The 16,875-nt window shown below is 38.9% G+C and overlaps 5 long non-coding RNA genes across 6 annotated transcripts; all 5 read right to left on the bottom strand.

Annotated features, from left to right (window-relative positions):
• Positions 1–810: 810 nt before the first annotated feature.
• LOC138407005 (uncharacterized) lies at positions 811–3,099 on the bottom strand. Its single transcript, XR_011240406.1, has 4 exons — positions 2,483–3,099; positions 2,344–2,392; positions 2,138–2,204; positions 811–2,048 (listed from the first exon to the last, which is right to left on the bottom strand). It is a non-coding gene; the product is annotated as an uncharacterized lncRNA (long non-coding RNA).
• Positions 3,100–3,595: 496 nt separating this feature from the next.
• Positions 3,596–6,440, bottom strand: LOC138407002 (uncharacterized). 2 transcript variants are annotated; one of them, XR_011240401.1, is made up of 6 exons: positions 5,890–6,440; positions 5,545–5,799; positions 4,182–5,455; positions 4,043–4,091; positions 3,837–3,922; positions 3,596–3,747 (listed from the first exon to the last, which is right to left on the bottom strand). It is a non-coding gene; the product is annotated as an uncharacterized lncRNA (long non-coding RNA). The 2 variants fall into 2 exon arrangements; XR_011240402.1 differs by having other exon boundaries at positions 3,837–3,903.
• A 562-nt stretch (positions 6,441–7,002) lies between these two features.
• On the bottom strand, positions 7,003–9,945 carry LOC138407092 (uncharacterized). The gene is made up of 6 exons (XR_011240523.1): positions 9,285–9,945; positions 8,940–9,194; positions 7,589–8,850; positions 7,450–7,498; positions 7,244–7,329; positions 7,003–7,154 (listed from the first exon to the last, which is right to left on the bottom strand). It is a non-coding gene; the product is annotated as an uncharacterized lncRNA (long non-coding RNA).
• Positions 9,946–10,397: 452 nt separating this feature from the next.
• Positions 10,398–11,452, bottom strand: LOC138407093 (uncharacterized). The gene is made up of 4 exons (XR_011240524.1): positions 10,984–11,452; positions 10,845–10,893; positions 10,639–10,724; positions 10,398–10,549 (listed from the first exon to the last, which is right to left on the bottom strand). It is a non-coding gene; the product is annotated as an uncharacterized lncRNA (long non-coding RNA).
• A 4,009-nt stretch (positions 11,453–15,461) lies between these two features.
• On the bottom strand, positions 15,462–16,653 carry LOC138407030 (uncharacterized). The gene is made up of 4 exons (XR_011240448.1): positions 16,048–16,653; positions 15,909–15,957; positions 15,703–15,788; positions 15,462–15,613 (listed from the first exon to the last, which is right to left on the bottom strand). It is a non-coding gene; the product is annotated as an uncharacterized lncRNA (long non-coding RNA).
• Positions 16,654–16,875: the final 222 nt, after the last annotated feature.

Below are 16,875 nucleotides of genomic sequence, written 5' to 3'. Positions count from 1 at the left end.
GTACACAGGTGACGCAACTTGGTCGACTCCATGCAACACACATGTGAAGCTGTTCTCAAACACACTGCTTGTACAACTAAATACAACTTCAGTGATTCACAGACAAGACACATCTAGCATTTTTTACTTCATACAATAAATGTTTGACTTTGTAAAGAACAATGCAGACACTGCTATCTTTTATTTTATTTTATTATATTGTTTAAAACACACTGCTATTACTTTGAACACAACTCTACTTCTCACATGGAACAAGCAGCAATAGATCAACTACATTCAAACAATAACTGTTCAAATCTACTCACAAATCCAGCAGTGACACAATCCAGGTGCTTCAACAAACCTGTAACACATGACATGGTTTACAAACACACATTAATATAAAGTCTCTTTTGATTTAATGAACAAACACTGAACTGTACAACCACTTACCACTGTTGATCCTCAGTAACACTGGTGGAACAGCTTAGAGGTTTCTTAGGTCCACATGAAGTACAACCTGGTAGACACAATAACACCTGAAACACATGAAGGACATACAGTAACCAGGACTTATGGCTCACCTGGAGGAACACATACCTACTTGCTGCTAAACAACAATCTTTAAAAGCTGATAATCTATTTTAGATCAAACTCACCATTTTCCATGTGGTTCCCTCCCACCACCAAGGACTTTCAGTACAATGTCTGAAAGAGGAAAGAAGTGGTCGTCTTTATTTTTAACAACGTCAGTGTGTACAGATTATTCAGACTATTTGCTCTTAATACATTACTTACCTCAAACAACATCGCTCCACCTAACCAGTGAGCCGCTGTCCTCATCGGCCCTGTATGACAGACAAAACAATCAAGGGTCTCATTTAGCAAACACTGTGTGGCATTCATACAAAAACTGGACTTACACAAAACTAAATTACTATTTAGAAAACCATGCAGGTTCACCCAATAGATTTTTGAGAAGAGAAAAGAATAGAAACATACTCACCTGGGACTTTTCCTGGCTGAACAATCACCTTTCTATTGTGACAGAGGCATGACAAGACACAACCCTAACACAATTTCACCACTTTCAACAACAGTCATTGTGTTCAAAATAACAGCAGTGTGGAGTTCTATTACTCAAGTCAAACAGGTGGCCCTCATTTAAGGACCAAGGCAGCAAATGTTCTACATGCTAGTTCTAGTGCATTTCTCTGAAAATCACTGGAACATGGGTCATTGTTCACAACAACAGCATACTTTGATTCAAAAGTATCAAAAAACCAGAAAAGTACAAACCGCTCAACTTCAATCATCTCAAATCCTTTAAAATAACAACCAAAACCACAAAGACGTGGAAGACAACAGAACACTACCATTCAGATGAATCAAACAATAACCAAAATGACACCTACGCAAAGTCCAATTGTTGAAAAATCAACATGTGCTGAAGAGGTTACAATTTTCCTTAAAGGACAATACCACAACATTTTGTGGAGTGATGAAGGCAACACTGTTCAAACCACAGAACACTGTGAAGCATGGTGGCACAGGCACAATACTTCAAGACATTGTGTTGCCTTATGCCAAAGAGGAGACACCCTTCAAATGTGTGTTTCAACGAGACAACCACCCCAAACACACAAGTAAGCACACAGCATCTTCAACATCCAACAACACTAACATAATGGAGTGGCCACTCCGATCATCCTGGACTACAATACCTGTACACAGGTGACACAACTTGGTCGACTCCATGCAACACACATGTGAAGCAGTTCTCAAACACACTGCTCGTACAACTAAATACAACTTCAGTGATTCACAGACAAGACACATCTAGCATTTTTTACTTCATACAATAAATGTTTGACTTTGTAAAGAACAATGCAGACACTGCTATCTTTTATTTTATTTTATTATATTGTTTAAAACACACTGCTATTACTTTGAACACAACTCTACTTCTCACATGGAACAAGCAGCAATAGATCAACTACATTCAAACAATAACTGTTCAAATCTACTCACAAATCCAGCAGTGACACAATCCAGGTGCTTCAACAAACCTGTAACACATGACATGGTTTACAAACACACATTAATATAAAGTCTCTTTTGATTTAATGAACAAACACTGAACTGTACAACCACTTACCACTGTTGATCCTCAGTAACACTGGTGGAACAGCTTAGAGGTTTCTTAGGTCCACATGAAGTACAACCTGGTAGACACAATAACACCTGAAACACATGAAGGACATACAGTAACCAGGACTTATGGCTCACCTGGAGGAACACATACCTACTTGCTGCTAAACAACAATCTTTAAAAGCTGATAATCTATTTTAGATCAAACTCACCATTTTCCATGTGGTTCCCTCCCACCACCAAGGACTTTCAGTACAATGTCTGAAAGAGGAAAGAAGTGGTCGTCTTTATTTTTAACAATGTCAGTGTGTACAGATTATTCAGACTATTTGCTCTTAATACATTACTTACCTCAAACAACATCGCTCCACCTAACGAGTGAGCCGCTGTCCTCATCGGCCCTGTATGACAGACAAAACAATCAAGGGTCTCATTTAGCAAACACTGTGTGGCATTCATACAAAAACTGGACTTACACAAAACTAAATTACTATTTAGAAAACCATGCAGGTTCACCCAATAGATTTTTGAGAAGAGAAAAGAATAGAAACATACTCACCTGGGACTTTTCCTGGCTGAACAATCACCTTTCTATTGTGACAGAGGCATGACAAGACACAACCCTAACACAATTTCACCACTTTCAACAACAGTCATTGTGTTCAAAAGAACAGCAGTGTGGAGTTCTATTACTCAAGTCAAACAGGTGGCCGTCATTTAAGGACCAAGGCAGCAAATGTTCTACATGCTAGTTCTAGTGCATTTGTCTGAAAATCACTGGAACATGGGTCATTGTTCAAAACAACAGCATACTTTGATTCAAAAGTATCAACACAACCAGAAAAGTACAAACTGCTCAACTTCAATCATCTCAAATCCTTTAAAATAGCAACCAAAACCACAAAGACGTGGAAGACAACAGTACACTACCATTCAGATGAATCAAACAATACCCAAAATGACACCTACGCAAAGTCCAATTGTTGAAAAATCAACATCTGCTGAAAAGGTTACAATTTTCCTTAAAGGAAAATACCACAACATTTTGTGGAGTGATGAAGGCAACGCTGTTCAAACCACAGAACACTGTGAAGCATGGTGGCACAAGCACAATACTTCAAGACATCATGTTGACTTATGCCAAAGAGGAGACACCCTTCAAATGTGTGTTTCAACAAGACAACCACCCCAAACACACAAGTAAGCACGCAGCATCTTCAACATCCAACAACAACACTAACATAATGGAGTGGCCACTCCGATCATCCTGGACTACAATACCTGTACACAGGTGACGCAACTTGGTCGACTCCATGCAACACACATGTGAAGCAGTTCTCAAACACACTGCTCGTACAACTAAATACAACTTCAGTGATTCACAGACAAGACACATCTTCTAGCATTTTTCCCTTCATACAATTAATGTTTGACATTTTAAAGACCAATGCAGACACTGCTATCTTTTATTTTTTTATTAACACACTGCTATTATTCTGAACACAACTCTACATCTCACATGGAACAAGCAGCAATAGATCAACTACATTCAAACAATAACTGTTCAAATCTACTCACAAATCCAGCAGTGACACAATCCAGGTGCTTCAACAAACCTGTAACACATGACATGGTTTACAAACACACATTAATATAAAGTCTCTTTTGATTTAATGAACAAACACTGAACTGTACAACCACTTACCACTGTTGATCCTCAGTAACACTGGTGGAACAGCTTAGAGGTTTCTTAGGTCCACATGAAGTACAACCTGGTAGACACAATAACACCTGAAACACATGAAGGACATACAGTAACCAGGACTTATGGCTCACCTGGAGGAACACATACCTACTTGCTGCTAAACTACAATCTTTAAAAGCTGATAATCTATTTTAGATCAAACTCACCATTTTCCATGTGGTTCCCTCCCACCACCAAGGACTTTCAGTACAATGTCTGAAAGAGGAAAGAAGTGGTCGTCTTTATTTTTAACAACGTCAGTGTGTACAGATTATTCAGACTATTTGCTCTTAATACATTACTTACCTCAAACAACATCGCTCCACATAACCAGTGAGCCGCTGTCCTCATCGGCCCTGTATGACAGACAAAACAATCAAGGGTCTCATTTAGCAAACACTGTGTGGCATTCATACAAAAACTGGACTTACACAAAACTAAATTACTATTTAGAAAACCATGCAGGTTCACCCAATAGATTTTTGAGAAGAGAAAAGAATAGAAACATACTCACCTGGGACTTTTCCTGGCTGAACAATCACCTTTCTATTGTGACAGAGGCATGACAAGACACAACCCTAACACAATTTCACCACTTTCAACAACAGTCATTGTGTTCAAAATAACAGCAGTGTGGAGTTCTATTACTCAAGTCAAACAGGTGGCCCTCATTTAAGGACCAAGGCAGCAAATGTTCTACATGCTAGTTCTAGTGCATTTGTCTGAAAATCACTGGAACATGGGTCATTGTTCACAACAACAGCATACTTTGATTCAAAAGTATCAAAAAACCAGAAAAGTACAAACCGCTCAACTACAATCATCTCAAATCCTTTAAAATAGCAACCAAAACCACAAAGACGTGGAAGACAACAGAACACTACCATTCAGATGAATCAAACAATAACCAAAATGACACCTACGCAAAGTCCAATTGTTGAAAAATCAACATGTGCTGAAGAGGTTACAATTTTCCTTAAAGGACAATACCACAACATTTTGTGGAGTGATGAAGGCAACACTGTTCAAACCACAGAACACTGTGAAGCATGGTGGCACAAGCACAATACTTCAAGACATCATGTTGACTTATGCCAAAGAGGAGACACCCTTCAAATGTGTGTTTCAACAAGACAACCACCCCAAACACACAAGTAAGCACGCAGCATCTTCAACATCCAACAACAACACTAACATAATGGAGTGGCCACTCCGATCATCCTGGACTACAATACCTGTACACAGGTGACGCAACTTGGTCGACTCCATGCAACACACATGTGAAGCTGTTCTCAAACACACTGCTTGTACAACTAAATACAACTTCAGTGATTCACAGACAAGACACATCTAGCATTTTTTACTTCATACAATAAATGTTTGACTTTGTAAAGAACAATGCAGACACTGCTATCTTTTATTTTATTGTATTATATTGTTTAAAACACACTGCTATTACTTTGAACACAACTCTACTTCTCACATGGAACAAGCAGCAATAGATCAACTACATTCAAACAATAACTGTTCAAATCTACTCACAAATCCAGCAGTGACACAATCCAGGTGCTTCAACAAACCTGTAACACATGACATGGTTTACAAACACACATTAATATAAAGTCTCTTTTGATTTAATGAACAAACACTGAACTGTACAACCACTTACCACTGTTGATCCTCAGTAACACTGGTGGAACAGCTTAGAGGTTTCTTAGGTCCACATGAAGTACAACCTGGTAGACACAATAACACCTGAAACACATGAAGGACATACAGTAACCAGGACTTATGGCTCACCTGGAGGAACACATACCTACTTGCTGCTAAACTACAATCTTTAAAAGCTGATAATCTATTTTAGATCAAACTCACCATTTTCCATGTGGTTCCCTCCCACCACCAAGGACTTTCAGTACAATGTCTGAAAGAGGAAAGAAGTGGTCGTCTTTATTTTTAACAACGTCAGTGTGTACAGATTATTCAGACTATTTGCTCTTAATACATTACTTACCTCAAACAACATCGCTCCACCTAACGAGTGAGCCGCTGTCCTCATCGGCCCTGTATGACAGACAAAACAATCAAGGGTCTCATTTAGCAAACACTGTGTGGCATTCATACAAAAACTGGACTTACACAAAACTAAATTACTATTTAGAAAACCATGCAGGTTCACCCAATAGATTTTTGAGAAGAGAAAAGAATAGAAACATACTCACCTGGGACTTTTCCTGGCTGAACAATCACCTTTCTATTGTGACAGAGGCATGACAAGACACAACCCTAACACAATTTCACCACTTTCAACAACAGTCATTGTGTTCAAAAGAACAGCAGTGTGGAGTTCTATTACTCAAGTCAAACAGGTGGCCGTCATTTAAGGACCAAGGCAGCAAATGTTCTACATGCTAGTTCTAGTGCATTTGTCTGAAAATCACTGGAACATGGGTCATTGTTCAAAACAACAGCATACTTTGATTCAAAAGTATCAACACAACCAGAAAAGTACAAACTGCTCAACTTCAATCATCTCAAATCCTTTAAAATAGCAACCAAAACCACAAAGACGTGGAAGACAACAGTACACTACCATTCAGATGAATCAAACAATAACCAAAATGACACCTACGCAAAGTCCAATTGTTGAAAAATCAGCATCTGCTGAAAAGGTTACAATTTTCCTTAAAGGAAAATACCACAACATTTTGTGGAGTGATGAAGGCAACGCTGTTCAAACCACAGAACACTGTGAAGCATGGTGGCACAAGCACAATACTTCAAGACATCATGTTGACTTATGCCAAAGAGGAGACACCCTTCAAATGTGTGTTTCAACAAGACAACCACCCCAAACACACAAGTAAGCACGCAGCATCTTCAACATCCAACAACAACACTAACATAATGGAGTGGCCACTCCGATCATCCTGGACTACAATACCTGTACACAGGTGACGCAACTTGGTCGACTCCATGCAACACACATGTGAAGCAGTTCTCAAACACACTGCTCGTACAACTAAATACAACTTCAGTGATTCACAGACAAGACACATCTTCTAGCATTTTTCCCTTCATACAATTAATGTTTGACATTTTAAAGACCAATGCAGACACTGCTATCTTTTATTTTTTTATTAACACACTGCTATTATTCTGAACACAACTCTACATCTCACATGGAACAAGCAGCAATAGATCAAATACATTCAAACAATAACTGTTCAAATCTACTCACAAATCCAGCAGTGACACAATCCAGGTGCTTCAACAAACCTGTAACACATGACATGGTTCACAAACACACATTAATATAAAGTCACCTTTGATTTAATGAACAAACACTGAACTGTACAACCACTTACCACTGTTGATCCTCAGTAACACTGGTGGAACAGCTTAGAGGTTTCTTAGGTCCACATGAAGTACAACCTGGTAGACACAATAACACCTGAAAAGGATGAAGGACATACAGTAACCAGGACTTATGGCTCACCTGGAGGAACACATACCTACTTGCTGCTAAACAACAATCTTTAAAAGCTGATAATCTATTTTAGATCAAACTCACCATTTTCCATGTGGTTCCCTCCCACCACCAAGGACTTTCAGTACAATGTCTGAAAGAGGAAAGAAGTGGTCGTCTTTATTTTTAACAACGTCAGTGTGTACAGATTATTCAGACTATTTGCTCTTAATACATTACTTACCTCAAACAACATCGCTCCACCTAACGAGTGAGCCGCTGTCCTCATCGGCCCTGTATGACAGACAAAACAATCAAGGGTCTCATTTAGCAAACACTGTGTGGCATTCATACAAAAACTGGACTTACACAAAACTAAATTACTATTTAGAAAACCATGCAGGTTCACCCAATAGATTTTTGAGAAGAGAAAAGAATAGAAACATACTCACCTGGGACTTTTCCTGGCTGAACAATCACCTTTCTATTGTGACAGAGGCATGACAAGACACAACCCTAACACAATTTCACCACTTTCAACAACAGTCATTGTGTTCAAAATAACAGCAGTGTGGAGTTCTATTACTCAAGTCAAACAGCTGGCCCTCATTTAAGGACCAAGGCAGCAAATGTTCTACATGCTAGTTCTAGTGCATTTGTCTGAAAATCACTGGAACATGGGTCATTGTTCAAAACAACAGCATACTTTGATTCAAAAGTATCAACACAACCAGAAAAGTACAAACTGCTCAACTTCAATCATCTCAAATCCTTTAAAATAGCAACCAAAACCACAAAGACGTGGAAGACAACAGAACACTACCATTCAGATGAATCAAACAATAACCAAAATGACACCTACGCAAAGTCCAATTGTTGAAAAATCAACATCTGCTGAAAAGGTTACAATTTTCCTTAAAGGAAAATACCACAACATTTTGTGGAGTGATGAAGGCAACGCTGTTCAAACCACAGAACACTGTGAAGCATGGTGGCACAAGCACAATACTTCAAGACATCATGTTGACTTATGCCAAAGAGGAGACACCCTTCAAATGTGTGTTTCAACAAGACAACCACCCCAAACACACAAGTAAGCACACAGCATCTTCAACATCCAACAACACTAACATAATGGAGTGGCCACTCCGATCATCCTGGACTACAATACCTGTACACAGGTGACGCAACTTGGTCGACTCCATGCAACACACATGTGAAGCAGTTCTCAAACACACTGCTCGTACAACTAAATACAACTTCAGTGATTCACAGACAAGACACATCTTCTAGCATTTTTCCCTTCATACAATTAATGTTTGACTTTGTAAAGACCAATGCAGACACTGCTATCTTTTATTTTTTTATTAACACACTGCTATTACTCTGAACACAACTCTACATCTCACATGGAACAAGCAGCAATAGATCAAATACATTCAAACAATAACTGTTCAAATCTACTCACAAATCCAGCAGTGACACAATCCAGGTGCTTCAACAAACCTGTAACACATGACATGGTTCACAAACACACATTAATATAAAGTCACCTTTGATTTAATGAACAAACACTGAACTGTACAACCACTTACCACTGTTGATCCTCAGTAACACTGGTGGAACAGCTTAGAGGTTTCTTAGGTCCACATGAAGTACAACCTGGTAGACACAATAACACCTGAAACACATGAAGGACATACAGTAACCAGGACTTATGGCTCACCTGGAGGAACACATACCTACTTGCTGCTAAACTACAATCTTTAAAAGCTGATAATCTATTTTAGATCAAACTCACCATTTTCCATGTGGTTCCCTCCCACCACCAAGGACTTTCAGTACAATGTCTGAAAGAGGAAAGAAGTGGTTGTCTTTATTTTTAACAACGTCAGTGTGTACAGATTATTCAGACTATTTGCTCTTAATACATTACTTACCTCAAACAACATCGCTCCACCTAACGAGTGAGCCGCTGTCCTCATCGGCCCTGTATGACAGACAAAACAATCAAGGGTCTCATTTAGCAAACACTGTGTGGCATTCATACAAAAACTGGACTTACACAAAACTAAATTACTATTTAGAAAACCATGCAGGTTCACCCAATAGATTTTTGAGAAGAGAAAAGAATAGAAACATACTCACCTGGGACTTTTCCTGGCTGAACAATCACCTTTCTATTGTGACAGAGGCATGACAAGACACAACCCTAACACAATTTCACCACTTTCAACAACAGTCATTGTGTTCAAAAGAACAGCAGTGTGGAGTTCTATTACTCAAGTCAAACAGGTGGCCCTCATTTAAGGACCAAGGCAGCAAATGTTCTACATGCTAGTTCTAGTGCATTTGTCTGAAAATCACTGGAACATGGGTCATTGTTCAAAACAACAGCATACTTTGATTCAAAAGTATCAACACAACCAGAAAAGTACAAACTGCTCAACTTCAATCATCTCAAATCCTTTAAAATAGCAACCAAAACCACAAAGACGTGGAAGACAACAGTACACTACCATTCAGATGAATCAAACAATACCCAAAATGACACCTACGCAAAGTCCAATTGTTGAAAAATCAACATCTGCTGAAAAGGTTACAATTTTCCTTAAAGGAAAATACCACAACATTTTGTGGAGTGATGAAGGCAACGCTGTTCAAACCACAGAACACTGTGAAGCATGGTGGCACAAGCACAATACTTCAAGACATCATGTTGACTTATGCCAAAGAGGAGACACCCTTCAAATGTGTGTTTCAACAAGACAACCACCCCAAACACACAAGTAAGCACGCAGCATCTTCAACATCCAACAACAACACTAACATAATGGAGTGGCCACTCCGATCATCCTGGACTACAATACCTGTACACAGGTGACGCAACTTGGTCGACTCCATGCAACACACATGTGAAGCAGTTCTCAAACACACTGCTCGTACAACTAAATACAACTTCAGTGATTCACAGACAAGACACATCTTCTAGCATTTTTCCCTTCATACAATTAATGTTTGACATTTTAAAGACCAATGCAGACACTGCTATCTTTTATTTTTTTATTAACACACTGCTATTATTCTGAACACAACTCTACATCTCACATGGAACAAGCAGCAATAGATCAAATACATTCAAACAATAACTGTTCAAATCTACTCACAAATCCAGCAGTGACACAATCCAGGTGCTTCAACAAACCTGTAACACATGACATGGTTCACAAACACACATTAATATAAAGTCACCTTTGATTTAATGAACAAACACTGAACTGTACAACCACTTACCACTGTTGATCCTCAGTAACACTGGTGGAACAGCTTAGAGGTTTCTTAGGTCCACATGAAGTACAACCTGGTAGACACAATAACACCTGAAAAGGATGAAGGACATACAGTAACCAGGACTTATGGCTCACCTGGAGGAACACATACCTACTTGCTGCTAAACAACAATCTTTAAAAGCTGATAATCTATTTTAGATCAAACTCACCATTTTCCATGTGGTTCCCTCCCACCACCAAGGACTTTCAGTACAATGTCTGAAAGAGGAAAGAAGTGGTCGTCTTTATTTTTAACAACGTCAGTGTGTACAGATTATTCAGACTATTTGCTCTTAATACATTACTTACCTCAAACAACATCGCTCCACCTAACGAGTGAGCCGCTGTCCTCATCGGCCCTGTATGACAGACAAAACAATCAAGGGTCTCATTTAGCAAACACTGTGTGGCATTCATACAAAAACTGGACTTACACAAAACTAAATTACTATTTAGAAAACCATGCAGGTTCACCCAATAGATTTTTGAGAAGAGAAAAGAATAGAAACATACTCACCTGGGACTTTTCCTGGCTGAACAATCACCTTTCTATTGTGACAGAGGCATGACAAGACACAACCCTAACACAATTTCACCACTTTCAACAACAGTCATTGTGTTCAAAATAACAGCAGTGTGGAGTTCTATTACTCAAGTCAAACAGGTGGCCGTCATTTAAGGACCAAGGCAGCAAATGTTCTACATGCTAGTTCTAGTGCATTTGTCTGAAAATCACTGGAACATGGGTCATTGTTCAAAACAACCGCATACTTTGATTCAAAAGTATCAACACAACCAGAAAAGTACAAACTGCTCAACTTCAATCATCTCAAATCCTTTAAAATAGCAACCAAAACCACAAAGACGTGGAAGACAACAGTACACTACCATTCAGATGAATCAAACAATAACCAAAATGACACCTACGCAAAGTCCCATTGTTGAAAAATCAACATGTGCTGAAGAGGTTACAATTTTCAGTAAAGGAAAATACCACAACATTTTGTGGAGTGATGAAGGCAACACTGTTCAAACCACAGAACACTGTGAAGCATGATGGCACAGGCACAATACTTCAAGACATCATGTTGACTTATGCCAAAGAGGAGACACCCTTCAAATGTGTGTTTCAACAAGACAACCACCCCAAACACACAAGTAAGCACGCAGCATCTTCAACATCCAACAACACTAACATAATGGAGTGGCCACTCCGATCATCCTGGACTACAATACCTGTACACAGGTGACGCAACTTGGTCGACTCCATGCAACACACATGTGAAGCAGTTCTCAAACACACTGCTCGTACAACTAAATACAACTTCAGTGATTCACAGACAAGACACATCTTCTAGCATTTTTCCCTTCATACAATTAATGTTTGACTTTGTAAAGACCAATGCAGACACTGCTATCTTTTATTTTTTTATTAACACACTGCTATTATTCTGAACACAACTCTACATCTCACATGGAACAAGCAGCAATAGATCAAATACATTCAAACAATAACTGTTCAAATCTACTCACAAATCCAGCAGTGACACAATCCAGGTGCTTCAACAAACCTGTAACACATGACATGGTTCACAAACACACATTAATATAAAGTCACCTTTGATTTAATGAACAAACACTGAACTGTACAACCACTTACCACTGTTGATCCTCAGTAACACTGGTGGAACAGCTGAGAGTTTTCTTAGGTCCACATGAAGTACAACCTGCTAGACACAATAACACATTAACATACAGTAACCAGGACTTATGGCTCACCTGGAGGAACACATACCTACTTGCTGCTAAACAACAATCTTTAAAAGCTGATAATCTATTTTAGATCAAACTCACCATTTTCCATGTGGTTCCCTCCCACCACCAAGGACTTTCAGTACAATGTCTGAAAGAGGAAAGAAGTGGTCGTCTTTATTTTTAACAACGTCAGTGTGTACAGATTATTCAGACTATTTGCTCTTAATACATTACTTACCTCAAACAACATCGCTCCACCTAACGAGTGAGCCGCTGTCCTCATCGGCCCTGTATGACAGACAAAACAATCAAGGGTCTCATTTAGCAAACACTGTGTGGCATTCATACAAAAACTGGACTTACACAAAACTAAATTACTATTTAGAAAACCATGCAGGTTCACCCAATAGATTTTTGAGAAGAGAAAAGAATAGAAACATACTCACCTGGGACTTTTCCTGGCTGAACAATCACCTTTCTATTGTGACAGAGGCATGACAAGACACAACCATAACACAATTTCACCACTTTCAACAACAGTCATTGTGTTCAAAATAACAGCAGTGTGGAGTTCTATTACTCAAGTCAAACAGGTGGCCCTCATTTAAGGACCAAGGCAGCAAATGTTCTACATGCTAGTTCTAGTGCATTTGTCTGAAAATCACTGGAACATGGGTCATTGTTCAAAACAACAGCATACTTTGATTCAAAAGTATCAACACAACCAGAAAAGTACAAACTGCTCAACTTCAATCATCTCAAATCCTTTAAAATAGCAACCAAAACCACAAAGACGTGGAAGACAACAGTACACTACCATTCAGATGAATCAAACAATAACCAAAATGACACCTACGCAAAGTCCAATTGTTGAAAAATCAACATGTGCTGAAGAGGTTACAATTTTCAGTAAAGGAAAATACCACAACATTTTGTGGAGTGATGAAGGCAACACTGTTCAAACCACAGAACACTGTGAAGCATGATGGCACAGGCACAATACTTCAAGACATCATGTTGACTTATGCCAAAGAGGAGACACCCTTCAAATGTGTGTTTCAACAAGACAACCACCCCAAACACACAAGTAAGCACGCAGCATCTTCAACATCCAACAACACTAACATAATGGAGTGGCCACTCCGATCATCCTGGACTACAATACCTGTACACAGGTGATGCAACTTGGTCGACTCCATGCAACACACATGTGAAGCAGTTCTCAAACACACTGCTCGTACAACTAAATACAACTTCAGTGATTCACAGACAAGACACATCTTCTAGCATTTTTCCCTTCATACAATTAATGTTTGACTTTGTAAAGACCAATGCAGACACTGCTATCTTTTATTTTTTTATTAACACACTGCTATTATTCTGAACACAACTCTACATCTCACATGGAACAAGCAGCAATAGATCAAATACATTCAAACAATAACTGTTCAAATCTACTCACAAATCCAGCAGTGACACAATCCAGGTGCTTCAACAAACCTGTAACACATGACATGGTTCACAAACACACATTAATATAAAGTCACCTTTGATTTAATGAACAAACACTGAACTGTACAACCACTTACCACTGTTGATCCTCAGTAACACTGGTGGAACAGCTTAGAGTTTTCTTAGGTCCACATGAAGTACAACCTGCTAGACACAATAACACATTAACATACAGTAACCAGGACTTATGGCTCACCTGGAGGAACACATACCTACTTGCTGCTAAACAACAATCTTTAAAAGCTCAATACCTATTTTAAATCACACTCACCATTTTCCATGTGGTTCCCTCCCACCACCAAGGACTTTCAGTACAATGTCTGAAAGAGGAAAGAAGTGGTCGTCTTTATTTTTAACAACGTCAGTGTGTACAGATTATTCAGACTATTTGCTCTTAATACATTACTTACCTCAAACAACATCGCTCCACCTAACGAGTGAGCCGCTGTCCTCATCGGCCCTGTATGACAGACAAAACAATCAAGGGTCTCATTTAGCAAACACTGTGTGGCATTCATACAAAAACTGGACTTACACAAAACTAAATTACAAATTAGAAAACCATGCAGGTTCACCCAATAGATTTTTGAGAAGAGAAAAGAATAGAAACATACTCACCTGGGACTTTTCCTGGCTGAACAATCACCTTTCTATTGTGACAGAGGCATGACAAGACACAACCCTAACACAATTTCACCACTTTCAACAACAGTCATTGTGTTCAAAAGAACAGCAGTGTGGAGTTCTATTACTCAAGTCAAACAGGTGGCCGTCATTTAAGGACCAAGGCAGCAAATGTTCTACATGCTAGTTCTAGTGCATTTGTCTGAAAATCACTGGAACATGGGTCATTGTTCAAAACAACAGCATACTTTGATTCAAAAGTATCAACACAACCAGAAAAGTACAAACTGCTCAACTTCAATCATCTCAAATCCTTTAAAATAGCAACCAAAACCACAAAGACGTGGAAGACAACAGTACACTACCATTCAGATGAATCAAACAATACCCAAAATGACACCTACGCAAAGTCCAATTGTTGAAAAATCAACATCTGCTGAAAAGGTTACAATTTTCCTTAAAGGAAAATACCACAACATTTTATGGAGTGATGAAGGCAACACTGTTCAAACCACAGAACACTGTGAAGCATGGTGGCACAAGCACAATACTTCAAGACATCATGTTGACTTATGCCAAAGAGGAGACACCCTTCAAATGTGTGTTTCAACAAGACAACCACCCCAAACACACAAGTAAGCACGCAGCATCTTCAACATCCAACAACACTAACATAATGGAGTGGCCACTCCGATCACCCTGGACTACAATACCTGTACACAGGTGACGCAACTTGGTCGACTCCATGCAACACACATGTGAAGCAGTTCTCAAACACACTGCTTGTACAACTAAATACAACTTCAGTGATTCACAGACAAGACACATCTTCAAGCATTTTTCCCTTCATACAATAAATGTTTGACTTTGTAAAGACCAATGCAGACACTGCTATCTTTTATTTTTTTATTAACACACTGCTATTATTCTGAACACAACTCTACATCTCACATGGAACAAGCAGCAATAGATCAAATACATTCAAACAATAACTGTTCAAATCTACTCACAAATCCAGCAGTGACACAATCCAGGTGCTTCAACAAACCTGTAACACATGACATGGTTTACAAACACACATTAATATAAAGTCACCTTTGATTTAATGAACAAACACTGAACTGTACAACCACTTACCACTGTTGATCCTCAGTAACACTGGTGGAACAGCTTAGAGGTTTCTTAGGTCCACATGAAGTACAACCTGGTAGACACAATAACACCTGAAAAGGATGAAGGACATACAGTAACCAGGACTTATGGCTCACCTGGAGGAACACATACCTACTTGCTGCTAAACAACAATCTTTAAAAGCTGATAATCTATTTTAGATCAAACTCACCATTTTCCATGTGGTTCCCTCCCACCACCAAGGACTTTCAGTACAATGTCTGAAAGAGGAAAGAAGTGGTCGTCTTTATTTTTAACAACGTCAGTGTGTACAGATTATTCAGACTATTTGCTCTTAATACATTACTTACCTCAAACAACATCGCTCCACCTAACGAGTGAGCCGCTGTCCTCATCGGCCCTGTATGACAGACAAAACAATCAAGGGTCTCATTTAGCAAACACTGTGTGGCATTCATACAAAAACTGGACTTACACAAAACTAAATTACTATTTAGAAAACCATGCAGGTTCACCCAATAGATTTTTGAGAAGAGAAAAGAATAGAAACATACTCACCTGGGACTTTTCCTGGCTGAACAATCACCTTTCTATTGTGACAGAGGCATGACAAGACACAACCCTAACACAATTTCACCACTTTCAACAACAGTCATTGTGTTCAAAAGAACAGCAGTGTGGAGTTCTATTACTCAAGTCAAACAGGTGGCCGTCATTTAAGGACCAAGGCAGCAAATGTTCTACATGCTAGTTCTAGTGCATTTGTCTGAAAATCACTGGAACATGGGTCATTGTTCAAAACAACAGCATACTTTGATTCAAAAGTATCAACACAACCAGAAAAGTACAAACTGCTCAACTTCAATCATCTCAAATCCTTTAAAATAGCAACCAAAACCACAAAGACGTGGAAGACAACAGTACACTACCATTCAGATGAATCAAACAATACCCAAAATGACACCTACGCAAAGTCCAATTGTTGAAAAATCAACATCTGCTGAAAAGGTTACAATTTTCCTTAAAGGAAAATACCACAACATTTTATGGAGTGATGAAGGCAACACTGTTCAAACCACAGAACACTGTGAAGCATGGTGGCACAAGCACAATACTTCAAGACATCATGTTGACTTATGCCAAAGAGGAGACACCCTTCAAATGTGTGTTTCAACAAG

Source organism: Paralichthys olivaceus, chromosome 24 (genome assembly GCF_024713975.1).
Source record: "Paralichthys olivaceus isolate ysfri-2021 chromosome 24, ASM2471397v2, whole genome shotgun sequence".
Taxonomy (NCBI): domain Eukaryota; kingdom Metazoa; phylum Chordata; class Actinopteri; order Pleuronectiformes; family Paralichthyidae; genus Paralichthys; species Paralichthys olivaceus.
The sequence above is the reverse complement of the archived record's forward strand: the minus strand, read 5'-3'. Positions and strand labels throughout refer to the sequence as shown.